Source organism: Engraulis encrasicolus, chromosome 11 (genome assembly GCF_034702125.1).
Source record: "Engraulis encrasicolus isolate BLACKSEA-1 chromosome 11, IST_EnEncr_1.0, whole genome shotgun sequence".
NCBI classification, from domain to species: domain Eukaryota; kingdom Metazoa; phylum Chordata; class Actinopteri; order Clupeiformes; family Engraulidae; genus Engraulis; species Engraulis encrasicolus.
The window spans coordinates 3,977,693-3,992,692 of record NC_085867.1 but is presented as its reverse complement, the minus strand read 5'-3'; positions in this window follow the sequence as shown (position 1 = coordinate 3,992,692).

Below are 15,000 nucleotides of genomic sequence, written 5' to 3'. Positions count from 1 at the left end.
ACCGGGAAATGCCCGCTATGCTAGATGACCAGGGGCCCACGAGGGTGCAGGGCCCACCGGGAAATGCCCGCTATGCTAGATGGCCAGGGGCCCACGAGGGTGCAGGGCCCACCGGGAAATGCCCGCTATGCTAGATGGCCAGGAGCCCACGAGGGTGCAGGGCCCACCGGGAAATGCCCGCTATGCCATATGGCCAGGGGCCCACGAGGGTGCAGGGCCCACCGGGAAATGCCCGCTATGCCAGATGGCCAGGGGCCCACGAGGGTGCAGGGCCCACCGGGAAATGCCCGCTATGCCAGATGGCCAGGGGCACGTTAGGTGCGGGCCCATTGAGAAATGCCCGCTATGCCAGATGACCAGGGGCCCGTGAGGGTGCGGGCCAATTGGGAAATGCCCGCTATGCCAGATGACCAGGGGCCCACGAGGGTGCAGGGCCCACCGGGAAATGCCTGCTATGCCAGATGGCCAGGGGCCCACGAGGGTGCAGGGCCCACCGGGAAATGCCCGCTATGCTAGATGACCAGTCCAGCCCTGCAGATGCCCTCATGCGCGCCGTGGCTTTGCCCTGCAAACACACTGACATGCAGACACACTGACCTAACACATGCAGTACACACAGGCAGCTGTCAAGGCCAAACACACACACACACACACACGGCAGATGGACACACACACACACACACACACACACACACACACACACACACACACACACACACACACACACACACACACACACACACACACACACACACACACACACACACACACACACTTGCATCTGGCACTCCAAGTCCACCATAAGGCTGAACACAATCAATTAGGAGGCTTCCAGTCACATATTTAACACACAGTGACTTGTGGGATAACAGCACAAATGACGCCCTGTTGTAATATCACACAGAATGTTATTCTAGGAATATTTTGCTGCAAAACACACACACACACACACACACACACACACACACACACACACACAAACACACAAACACAAACACACACACACACACACACACACACACACACACACACACACACACACACACACACACACACACACACACACACACACACACACACACACACACACACGTACGCATGCACGTATGAAACCCTAGGATCAGACAAACCAAAGCTCTTTCTACAGAGTGTGGTCTCACTGGAGATTGGAGCACAATTCTTTATTCATCTGACAAACTGCAGAGGCTTGAGTCAGAAGTCCCACAATTCTGTCCCTGATCTTCCCTCTAGGTGATATGGGTCACTGCTGTGGTCTTTAGCGTCTCGTTTGCAAAAGCGCTGATAGAATCAGTTGAGCTATTTCCTCAAAGGTGAAAGTCCAATTAAATAGAACCAACTGATGAGAAGTGTAAAACAAGAAAAGAAAAGGGGAAACCAAGTGATTTCGGCACCCCTGAACTAGGCCATTTTATACTAGGTATATTAGGTGCTCTCTCTCACTACTCGTGTAGTAAATTATAATTGTTCACTGGCAAGGCAGGGTAATGTGTGCTGATTGAATTGAATTACATCGACCTCTTTACTCTTCTTCTCTGGGCTTTCGCTCCTTAAATCTCTATTTGTCCTGCAGGCTGTAGCAGGCCAGGCCAGGTTAAGTGTTTCATACGATGCTCAGATAGTGGAGAACAGCAGGCTTGCCAGATGAGGCTGATGATTTCCAGCCCAAACAAAAATCTCAAAACCCGCCTGGAAGCACTAAATCCTGCCCAATTCTATTGATTTCTATGGCCAAGAATTGGGCAGGTTTTTCTGGTACTGTAAATGCCATTTGTACGCGCAGACGGCCAACCTCAGGAGCCCAATTTGGCGGGAAACCGCCCAACCTGGCAACACTGGAGAACAGTCTGAGGAAACCAGAACAGGCCTCACCTCTCCACACTGCCCCCTTGGGAGATCTCCACACACACACACACACACACACACACACACACACACACACACACACACACACACACACACACACACACACACACACACACACACACACACACACACACACACACACACACACACACACACACACACACACAGGTTAAGTGTTCACGATGCTCAGATAGTGGAGAGAACAGTCAGAGGAAATCAGAACAGGCCTCACCTCTCCACACTGCCCCTTGGGAGATCTCTATCTCCATCTCTCTGTCTCTGCACTTACTCTTTACATATACAGTATCTCTCTCTCTATCCATCTCTTGGCCTTTCATATTCTTCCTTTTATGTTCTCAGTCTCATCCACTCTCTCATGTGCCCTCTGTTTATCTCTTGTGTGTTCTTTCTCTCTACTTCTGTATCTCTTACACTTTGCCCCCCCCCCCTCTCTCTCTCCTTCTCTATCTCTTACACTTTGCCCCCCTCTCTCTCTCTACCTCTGTATCTCTTACATTTTGCCCCCCCTCTCTCTCTACCTCTGTATCTCTTACACTTTGCCCCCCCCCTCTCTCTCTACCTCTGTATCTCTTACACTTTGCCCCCCCTCTCTCTCTCTCTACCTACACCCCCTCTCCCTCCCTCTCTCTCTCCCTCTCTCTCCCTATGCCTCTGTATCTCTTACTCTCTCTCTCTCTCTCTCTCTCTCTCTCTCTCGCTCTCTCTCTCTCTCTCTCTCTCACACACACACACACACACACACACACACACACACACACACACACACACACACACACACACACACACACACACACACACACACACACACACACACACACACACACACTTTCCTCCCTGTGCACCTCTTTATCTGTTATGTCTGTTTATGTTTTTCACCTTCCTCTGCTATTCAACATCCCGCTTGTACTCTTCTCTCATATGCTCTCTCTCATTCTCTCTAACTATTCCTCACTCTGTTGTTCTCGCTCTCACCTTTCTCTTTCTGTGTCTTTCTCTTGTCTTGTGGCCATCATTTGTTTGCAGCATAATTTGAGGGTCTATAAAATGACATATCAAATGCACATATTCAATCTACATAGTATACACTTAAAGGCCATGATGGCCTCGATCTAACTGTACCTATGGTTATTGAATGAAACAGCAAAACAACAAAGACCTAACTCAGAAGTGGGCATCAGTGTTTGAGCCAAAAGGGCATTTACACTTACGGCATTTAAGACTGGGCCCATGTTGAGAGTAAATGCATGGATGATAAATAATAATTTGCTGAACTGGACCAACAACGGACTAATTGAGATAAATGGACCACTGTTACTTATTTAGCGCTGCTAGACTGATCAGTTAACGCCAGAGGACACACACACACACACACACAGAGAGAGAGAGAGAGAGAGAGAGGGCGAGAGAGAGAGAGAGAGAGTGAGTTTGAAGCCGTGTACGGGTACATACTGCAACAACGAGTATACGTACATGTAGAGAGAAAGAGAGCAATATTAAGTGAGTTTACAGCTTTTTAAGTTAATCAGTGCAAGCAAATTCAGGAAGATCTTCCTAGAACAGCAATCCCATCATGCTTTCACTCAAACCCAGAACACAAAAAACACTCACCTGCGCCGTGCGCACGCGCGCACACACACACACACACACACACACACACACACACACACACACACACACACACACACACACACACACACACACACACACACACACACACACACACACACACACACACACACACACACACACACACACACACACACACATCCAACGCAGATGCTGGTGGAAAATATATATTTATATAATATTGGTTACAAACTCTTTTATTTGTTTTCGAGTCTCGCCTCTGTAGGCTACTGAACAAATTGAACCACTGGAGACAAAATATGGACACCCTCCCCACCACCATCTGGGACTTGAATTCTCAATTTGCACTGAATTTGCACAGGCGTACCGCTGCTGGAAATGTGTGTGTGTGCGTGTGCGTGTGCGTGTGCGTGTGTGTGCACATTTCTGCTCCTGCAGCAGCCCTGCTGTGTTGTCCAGGTGGTATTTTGTGCACCCAGGAGTATTGCTACACGAGATATGAAACACTTGACTCTCTTGTCTGGGGAATGTGATTGGTGGATCTCCATAAACAATCCCCATGTGTTCCTATGACTCAGACACAGCGTCAGATGTTCCAGTATTTATGTGAATATGCTGTAGGTATCCAAACACTTGCAGTGGTGTAGTCTACGTAGAACGCGGGTATACAGAGTATACCCACTTCTAAATTTCAGGGATTTCAGTATACCCACTTAAAATTGATTGATCCATTGATTTGAATAGCACAAATATATACAGTATACCCACTTCAAAAAATGCTCAAATATACAGTATACCCACCATAAAAAAGTAGACTACACCACTGAACACTTGTGTGTGAATGTTGTTTGCATATTGGTTTCTCTACCCCACTGTGTGTGTGTGTGTGTGTGTGTGTGTGTGTGTGTGTGTGTGTGTGTGTGTGTGTGTGTGTGTGTGTGTGTGTGTGTGTGTGTGTGTGTGTGTGTGTGTGTGTGTGTGTGTGTGTGTGTGTGTGTGTGTGTGTGTGTGTACACGTACAGTAATTACCAATATGAAGTACCAGATGTCCCCAATCAGGTAGTGACATAGAGAAGATGGTATGTGATGGTTTGTGGGGACCTCATTTTGGGCCCCATATATCTAGATCTAAATCTAGTGTTTTTCTTGGTACTTGTGTTGTTAATGATAGATGTAAAAGTGTAAAAACATTTCCTCACTGACAAGTTAAGGTTAGGGATTGATTTGGTGTGGGCACAGCTGTGTACAGTGTGTTTAATCTGTCCTGTCCAACTGTCAGATAAGTCTTGATTCCTTAGCTATTCACATACTCCCTGAGGGAAATCACTTCCCAGCTCCAAGAGATGAACATCTACCGCCAACTGCCTACACACACACACACGCACGCACGCACGCACGCACACACACAAAATGTGGCTTTCGGCAATGAATCCCTACCTAACCCCATTAGATGGATAGCCAACTTTCCCTAGCCTGTCATTCCACTGGGGACTTTTCCAAGTATACGTCTCGTTTTTTCTGAAAACCTTTCTCCATCTAGCTCCCTGCCCAGCTGCCATTCAGATCACATTATGCCCTGCTTAGGTGTCCCAGAAGGACAAAGGGGCTTTGCCTTCAGAGGGATGGCCAGGTCGACAGACACTACAGACAGACACTCTACCTTGGCCAATCCTTATCCTGGCTATAGTGTAGCTATGAATGTATTTACTGTATGTAGGCCGAGTTTAGGTAGCCTATGTAGGCCTATGTCATGTCAGAATGTAAGCATGTGTCTGTAAGTATGTATATTAGTACTTGTACTGTATGTAGGCCTACATTACTGCATTTCATTGCACTTTACTTTACTTTACTGTGTGTGTGTGTGTGTGTGTGTGTGTGTGTGTGTGTGTGTGTGTGTGTGTGTGTGTGTGTGTGTGTGTGTGTGTGTGCCTAAGTGAGTCAGTGTGCGTGCGTGCAATGATGATGGGCATCAAACAACAGTCTCATTTACCCGCAGTCTTTCTTTCCTCATCCCTTTTCTTTTAGTCTGCTCATCTCTACTCCTCCCCCAAAGCTCAGAGTAATCCAAGGTGGGCAGGCGTATTTGTGTTCCCATGTTCATCAGCCACATTTACCAGGCAGCCCTTTCACACAATCATACTCAGTCCTCTTCCTTTATCTTCCTGGTAACATTTTATAAAAGGTTCACAATGTAGCATTAGTTAACCATTAACAAATTACTGATGATCGATTGTTGTTTTCCACAATAGGGAATGATCGTGAGATAATAAACTCCCAGTTAGTACAGTAAGGGTGTCGGCATGCTTGCTGTAGGATAGGCGAGCGCGTGCACGATTCATTCATGAATGCGTTAACATGCGTATTTAATGTCAATTTAGCGCGCGTTGGACACAGCAGCCAAATGCGTGCGTCAGGTGCGATATCTTCAAACACGCTGGTGGCGATCGTCAGAAAGACTGCACAGTTCCACGCGTGAGTTTCTGATGAAAACGAGAATGGCAGCTAGTTTTAAGAGCGTCTCAGTGGGTTTGTCGGAAATGATAAACATTTGCGATCATACTTCCTTATTGCACTTTGAAAAAGGAGCGTGCAAATATAGGAGCAGTAACAGTATTGTTTCCTTGCCCACGGAGCTCCTCTTTTTGTTTTTTGTTTTCCTTGCCATCTGTGTTCCCAATTTCTGCATCGCAATGCTGCGTGCTCTCTGCCCCTTGGATGATACCGCCAGTATTTTGCGTCTTGGTCAACTGCTTTTAAAGCAAGCATGTGCAGTCGGTTGCTCGCGGTGACGTGCGTAATTTGCGGCTCGCAGCAGGCCATGACTTTGCACACTTTTAGTCACAGTATTTTCCTCAACTGTGAGTAATGTTGAATATTTTGCGGCTATATTTTCAACATGAGGCACCTGTAGAGGCTTGTTAACTTCACCCACACACGCAGTGTGAGTTATAGCTTTGGCGATTTGGCGGTATAATTATGTATCTATCTATTATGAATCTCTAGTGAATTCTGCTGTAAAATGTGCATCAGTTTTTTTCAAGTGCTGACATATTTGTAATTTTTAAATATAACAAAAAAAAGCATGACCATTCAAAGTCATGACCTAGTGTAGGCTACTATCTAGGAGCACAAGATCCTTGTTTCTCACCCACTCTAACAAAATTCTACCAATGTTTGCCAGAGCTGAAAGTCACCAAAGCCAACGTGGGCAGTTTGTCTGCTGGTGTTGTTATTCCTGTTCCCCAGTGGGCTACAAGGGCCCATATGTCTGTGTGCATGTACAGTCAAACCAATCTCAACACCTCTGCTGTGCCTGCTTGCATCACATCCAGATTGGTGCACAGCTTGGGGGAGAGGTTAATAAAGGCGACCCCAGAAATAGGAAGCCCTGCCTGGGACACTGCAGCACTGGCTGCTGCCTGCCTGCGTGCCTGCCTGCCTGCGTGCCTGCCTGCCTGCCAGGCTGGAGCTCAGTTAGCATTTTCCCCATCCAATAAAAACAAAATCCTGTGTAATTAGTATTTTACTGTTTAATGTGTATTGTAATAACGGGGCTGTAAGATGAAGTAGTCTTTAAGACTTGGGCTCATGGTGTGCAGAAATAATACTGTAGTAGATTATAAAAGTGGAAATGGTGCCCTGCAGCTGGTTCCTAAAATCCAGAGAAATTGCTATGAGCTGCTCTATGCTGTGGACTCATTAGGGGGGGGGGGGGGTTGATTAGGCTGATACACTTGGAAGTGCATTGTCCTAGGTTTTGAGAAGGGCCCCATATTTGTTAGCGACCAGTGAACAACATTGTACAGGTGGGCGGTTGTAGCTTTCTTATGAGTGACTTTTGAAGCCAATTGATTCATTGAAAGTCCGGTTATTAGCTGATTGTTTTCCGACAACATTGATAGGCGACAAAACATCTGAGAAGGATTGAAGCAGGGGTCGACCGATACAGGTTTTTTAATGGCCGATGCGATTTCATCACCCTTGGCCGATACCCGATTTCCGATACCCGATATTTGGGGCCGATATGGGTTAAAAAAAAAGGTTAAAAAATTACAAATATTCCAGGTCTCAAGTTATAAATAAACTTTCCTTTAACATTAACATTGAACACCCACAATCAAGTAATGTCTAACAATCAAGTAATAAAAAAATGAAGTGTCTTGGTGATTTAAAAAAAAAAAAAACGAATGACATAAAACAATAAATATTGCGTATCGGCAAAAACCACACGCGTATCGGCCGATACTGATACACTTAAAGTCTGCAAATATCGGCCCGATACCGATGCCGATATATATATCGGTCTATCCTTAGTGTAGGAGCCAAAATGTATGGTGTCTTTTTGGTGCTATGTCTTTTGTTTTCCACTGGGTGGCGCATGTCCATTACTTTTGTCAAGTATAAAGGTAGGAACTGTTGTGTTGTTGGTCAGGTGTCCTACCCGGAAGGGCAAAGGGTTTTGACCGCTAAGGCAACGCTAGCGGCCTGTGACTACTGTACCTGATGTATTGGACTCGTTGGAATAAATGGATCGCCTTGATTCAACTTGAAGACCGTTTACAGGCGTTTTTGTTTTGGTTCACAGTAAGTCAACAGTGTAGCTTAGCCACAAACCTTTGGTAACATCTAGCGCGTCAGCCATAGCCACCACCCGCGTTTGGGCACCTCAGTAGTTCCGTGTCAGTACAGAACTCCTTTAACATTAGTCAAAACCCTGCGATAGTTGGTAATTAGTTCGCATGTCGGAGTCTTCTGCGCTTGTGGATTAAGGAGCATGAAGAGCTTTCATTGTGGATTATTCGTTTGGATTCGTGGGCAATGACAAGGAGTTTCGGTTCGATGTGGAGTGGATACCATACGAGAGCAGCTGTCAACATCAGCTGATGACTGGCGCCCGACGAAAGAGGTATTGTAGCGCTACAAGCTTTAATGGCCATTTAAATCTTTTATTTTGTGTGCACACAGTACCCGGGTACCAAACAAAAGCAGTGCATAAAATGCCGGCAGACATTTGACTTTGGGATTTCGTGCGTCGTTCGGACTGATTGACTTTGCGTTGCGTTACTGATTTCGATTTTTTTTGTTTTCGCCGACTTTTTTCTTCGGCTACATCGAACCGTCTTTTTCCTTTGAACTCTCGCTACAATGGACGTGCGTGATAAACAAACAGCTGCTAGTAAACCTAGTAGTGTTGTTTGTGGCGATCAGCAAAGCAAGCGTGCAAACGCTCTTGCTGATAAACTTGTAACTTTGCAGGCAGACAGAAAATTAAAATTGGACAATGCAAGTGTTATTAGGAAATCAATTGACGGTTTAAAACATGACATTCCTCAGTTACAAAAGGCTCTGAAATGTTTGGTGGAAAATTGTAATGATGCAAAACGCATTCATGAATCACTGTTGAGTTTATTACCTGTTGAAGAGCAAGAAAAGCACGATATTTGGTTTAAAGCAAAAATGATTTCCAACAATGATGCTATTTCTGAAACTAAGGGTTTTCTGGCTAAGGGCTCTGAAAATGTTCACATTGGTTTACCCACTGTTTTGAATGCTGGTTTGCTTACTGAAAATAATGCTGATGCTGATACTGATGCAAGGGGCTCTGTGAAGGTGAATGATGAGGTTAAGGCTGTGCAGGATGCTGATGCTGATGCAGGTGTGCCCGTGAATGGCAATGGTGAGGTTAAAGCTGTACACGAAAATGTTGAAGCTGGCACTGGTATTAACCCAAATGACAGCATTTCCAATGTGGCTAGCAGGAAGTCACATAGAAGTGGTAATAGTGGCAGGTCAAGCACACACTCAGCCAGGAAGCTGGCCCAGGCAGACAGAGCGGCGCTGGTTGCTCGCCAAGCTGTTTTGAAGGAGAAACATGCCATTGAGGAGCAGGAGCAACAGCTGAGGAGGAGAAGGGAGCAGCTTGATCTGGATGCTGACTTGGCGGCATCAGAAGCTAAGCTAGCAGTGCTGCATGCCTCTGACGGAAGGAGTCACTCAGCAGCGCCCTCTGATGGCATGAATTCGTACTTGCAGAAGGAGAAAGTGAAAGTGGCTAACCTTAATCCCAATGCAATGGAATTCAAACTTGCTCTACCACAGCAAAAAACACACCTGTCTGCTAAAGGCCCACTATCACCTAGCAACATACTGTCAACAGAAGTATGCAGGAAACAGACTGAGCAGTGGTGCAATGACGTTCTGAAACAATACAATATGCCTCAGCTACCACATGGAGCATCACATGGAGCACCACATGGAACATCACATGGACAACAACCGCAGCATGTGAGGCCTGTGCAACCGTCTCCCATCACTAATGCCTCGCACAACACAGCAAACTCACCGGACCTACTGGAAATCATGCAAAGGCAAAATGACATCACAGCCGCTCTGGTCCATGAACAGCGCATCTCGTCTCTACCGTCAAGAGAGATACCAGTGTTCGATGGTGACCCTCTCCAGTTTCGGCCGTTCATGAAGGCCTTCGAACAGGGTGTGGAGAGTAAGGCTGGCAAAGGAGACTGCCTTTACTACTTAGAGCAGTTCACCACAGGTCAGCCCCAGGAATTGGTGCGCAGCTGCCAGCATATGGTGCCCGAGCGTGGCTATGTAGTGGCAAATGGCCTCCTCACTGAGCACTTCGGCAACCCATACAAGTTGGCAACCGCCTACATGAACAAGGCTTTGGCCTGGCAAGCAGTTAAGGCAGAGGATATGAAGGCACTGCAGGCCTACTCTTTGTTTTTACGTGGCTGCTGTAATGTTATGCATGAGCTGAGCTATGTACAGGAACTGGACATGCCTGTAAACATGAGGACCATTCTCTCAAAGCTGCCATTTAAAATGAGAGAACAGTGGCGCACTACAGCTCATGACATCATGGAGAAAACGCATGACCGAGCTCACATCTTTGACCTGGTGCAGTTCATTGAACGGCGTGTCAAAATTCTGTCTGACCCCTTATTCGGCGATATACAGGATCCACCCTCCGCCTCACCTATGACTAGGCCGCCGTCCAAATTCAAGCCCCAGCCCAGGAGCAGTGTAAAGGGTAACATTGTTGCTGCGACGGACGTGTCTGATGAAGGCCAGGACCAGACTCAGGATGAGGATGAGGAGGAAGTGAAATGCCTGTGCTGTGATCGTCGCCATCTAGTGGAGGAATGCAGGCAATTCAGAGGCAAGAAGCACAAAGACAAAATTCTTCTCTTAAGGCAAAAGGGAGTTTGCTTTGCCTGTTTGCGCCCTGGACATATGAGCAAAGACTGCGAGCAGCGCTTGACATGTCAAACTTGTGGAAAGTCTCATCCAACGGTGCTTCATATTAAACAGCAGCAGACCCCAGAACAGTCCAAGGATTCTGCTGACACCCAGCAGTCCTTCAGCGATATATGTGCGCATGCAGGGGCCGGTAGAGACCAGTGTGTACTGTCCATTCTACCTGTGAAGCTGAAGTCTGCCAAGGGAAGCCGCATCATAACAACTTATGCCTTCCTAGACCCTGGTAGCTCAGCTACATTTTGCTCTGAACACCTCATGCAAAAACTCAATCTTACAGGCAAGAAAACCAGCCTCCTGTTGAGGACAATGGGACAAGAAAAGGCTGTTGCTGCGTACACCCTGTCTGGTCTAGAGGTCTCGGGTGTGAACGGTGACAACTTTTATCCCCTGCCCGAGGTATTCACACAGAAGAAAATGCCTGTCACTGTGGAAAACATGATCACATCTAAGGATCTGGCTAGGTGGCCCCACTTGTCAAAGGTGCACATCCCAAATGTGAAGGCGGATGTTGGCCTGTTGATTGGCACCAATGCACCCAGACTATTAGAGCCCTGGGAGGTCATCAATAGCCAGGACAACAGTCCATTTGCGACACGTTCAGTCTTAGGTTGGTCTGTGAACGGGCCTCTGAGTGGAAGCAGTGGCGCGCCAACACCATCTGCCACAGTGAACCGCATCTCACTTCAAACACTTGAACAGATGCTTGTGAGTCAATACAACCACGACTTCACGGAAAGGGCTTCGGAGGAAAAGGAAATGTCTAGAGATGACCTGAAGTTTATGGAGACAATGGACCAGTCAGCAAAGCTGCAGGATGGAAAGTACTGCCTGAAGTTACCGCTCAAGAGGAAAGAGGTGTCTTTGCCCAACAACATTGTTGCAGTGAAGCAGAGGATGCAGGGCTTGAGGAGAAGGTTCCTCAATAACCCAAGCTTGCACCATCAGTATGCTGACTTTGTGAATGGCCTTATCAGCAACAACTATGCAGAACCTGTGCTGCTGCCAAAGCGTCAAGGTGAACCTGGAAGAGTTTGGTACATTCCCCATCACTCAGTCCATCACCCAAAGAAAGGTACCCTTCGGGTGGTGTTCGACTGTGGTGCCACCTACCAAAGTGCATGCTTGAACAAAGAGCTGCTTCAGGGGCCTAACCTCACAAGCTCCTTACTGGGAGTCCTGCTGCGCTTCAGAGAGGAACCTGTGGCGTTTATGGGTGACATACAGGCAATGTTCCATCAGGTGAAGGTCGCAGAGGAAGACAGAGATTTCCTCCGGTTTCTGTGGTGGCCGAACGGAGACATCACTCAGGAGCTGCGGCAGTACAGGATGACCGTTCACTTGTTCGGTGCTGTATCCTCACCAAGCTGCGCTAGCTACGCACTGAGGAAAAATGCTGCTGACCACCTGCAGCTGTATGCAAGTCCGTCAAGGAAAACTTCTATGTCGACGACTACTTGAAGAGCTCCGCCACTGAAGCGGACGCTGTGCAGACAATCAAGGACCTCACTGCACTGTGCCAGAAGGGAGGCTTCACCCTGGAGAAGTTCGTCAGCAACAGTCGTGCTGTCTTGCAGGCCATTGCAGCAGAACGAAGGGGTAAGGATTTAAAGGAACTGGATCTTGACCGTGACGAACTGCCAGTCGAGAGAGCCCTAGGACTACTCTGGTGTGTGGAAACTGACTCATTCCGATTTAAGATCGAACTGAAGCAACAGACACTTACCAGACGTGGGATGTTGTCCACCATCAGCTCAGTGTACGACCCTCTGGGTTTCCTGGCCCCAGTCACGCTGCCTGCCAAGATTCTGCTACAGGAGCTATGCAGGAGAGGGTGTGGGTGGGATGATTCCTTGCCACCTGACATCTCATGCCAGTGGAACTCTTGGCTGGAGGACTTGGACCTGCTTAACACCTTAAAGATATCCATGTGTGTCAATCCAGCGACATATGTCAAGGTTGCTCGAGCCCAACTCCATCACTTTGCCGACACCAGCGAAGCTGAAGCTGGTTATGGGACCGTGACATACGTGAGGATTTGGAATGAGCAAGGTCAAGTACAAGTCTCCTTTCTGCTTGGCAAAGCCAGAGTAACACCACTGAAGGCAGTGACAATTCCACGGCTTGAACTGACTGCAGCAGTTCTCGCTGTGCGGATGGACTCCATGCTGAAGGAAGAACTGAAGTGTACATTCGAGGATTCTGTCTTCTGGATGGACAGTACTTCAGTCCTCAAATACATCATAAACGAGGACAAGAGATTTCACACATTCGTGGCCAACAGGATCTCAACCATCAGAGATTCATCGGAACAATTGCAATGGAGGCATGTTGGATCCAAAGACAATCCAGCTGACAATGCGTCAAGGGGATTGAAGGTGGCAGGTTTCCTGAAGACCAGTAGGTGGTGGGAAGGGCCCACATGTCTTTGGAAGCATGAGGAGGACTGGCCTAACAATGTCTGTGATGTTTCCCTGAGTTCTGACGACAAGGAGGTGAAGAGAGAGGCAGCCACGAATGCCATCAACGTGTGCAATACAGTTACACCAACTGACCAGCTCATCAGTTATTTCTCTGACCGGAAGAGGCTCAAGAAAGCAGCTGCTTGGTTTCTCCATTTGAAGGCAATTCTGTTGGAGAAGGCTTGCTGGAGACAGCTGAAGGATCCTGTGGCAAGCCAGTCAAGTGCAGTTGATGGCTAAAGTTTCACTGTAACGCCCAGGGGTAATATCCTGACAGTAGACTATCTGCTGGAGGCAGAGAACGCAGTCATGCACTATTCTCAGCAGCAGCAGTTCAAGGAGGAGATTGCTGCGCTGTCCTTCGCGAAGGCAGCAGTGAGTCGCCAAAGTCCCCTCTACAAGCTTGACCCAGTCTTGGTCGATGGCCTAGTAAGGGTTGGAGGGAGGCTGAGTAGAGGAGCAATGCCAGAGGAGTCCAAACACCCTATTATCCTCAGCAAAGGGCAGCACCTCGCAGCACTCATCCTCAAACATGTCCATCAAAGCTTAGGTCATGCTGGCCGTGCACACACCGTGTCATCTGTGAGGAAGAAGTTCTGGATTACTAAAGCAAATGCAGCTATCAGGAAAGTAATCTCAGAATGCACTTTTTGTAAACGTTACCATGGACGTGTCCTGGAACAAAAGATGGCGGATCTTCCAGAGGTGCGGATCCAGCCAGACTTGCCCCCCTTCACCAACACTGGGGTAGACTTCTTCGGTCCTGTGGAGGTAAGAAAAGGAAGAGGAACTTGCAAACGGTATGGAGCCATATTTACCTGCTTAGCCAGCAGAGCAGTACATCTGGAGGTGGCAGCTTCATTGGAAACAGATGCCTGCATCAATGCTCTGAGACGCTTCATAAGCAGAAGAGGGCAAGTGACTCACCTGATCTCAGATAACGGTACCAACTTCATTGGAGCGAACCGGGAACTGAAAGAAGCGATGGCTGCGCTCAACCACCAGCGGATTGAAGGAGTCCTCTCACAAGCTGGAATACGCTGGAGCTTCAACCCACCAGCAGGCTCACATCATGGTGGCGTCTGGGAGAGGATGATCCGCATGGTGAGAAGGGTCCTAAGTTCAGTGGTACGTCAGCAGACACTGGATGATGACTCCTTGCATACAGTGTTTTGCGAGGTAGAAGCCATCTTGAACGACCGACCTCTTACCAAGCTCTCAGATGACCCAACTGATCTGGAACCGCTCACGCCCAACCACCTGCTCTTGTTAAAAGGAAAGCCCGCTATGCCACCAGGAGTCTTCGAGCCTCATGACCAGTATGTCAGACGAAGATGGAAACAAGTGCAATATGTCGCGGATTTGTTCTGGAAGAGATGGGTCCGAGAATATTTGCCACTGCTCCAAGAACGACAGAAATGGAATGAGAAGAGGAGGAGTCTGAAAGCTGGAGACATAGTTGTCATCATGGATGCCTCTGCCCCCCGTGGATCTTGGCCCCTTGCCAGAGTGCTAGGGATATTTCCTGATAGGCAGGGCCTTGTGCGATCAGTCAGGTTACAGACAAAATCCAACATCATTGAAAGACCTGTGACCAAACTCTGCTTAGTTCATGGAGTATGATTCTGAACGTGTTATTACATTGTACGTATCACTTGGTGTTTCCTACATTTTGGTTCCTTTTTTGTTTTCATTTATTTGAATTGCTGTGTCTTCCTGCCATCATCAATTAGGGGCCGGTGTGTAGGAGCCAAAATGTATGGTGTCT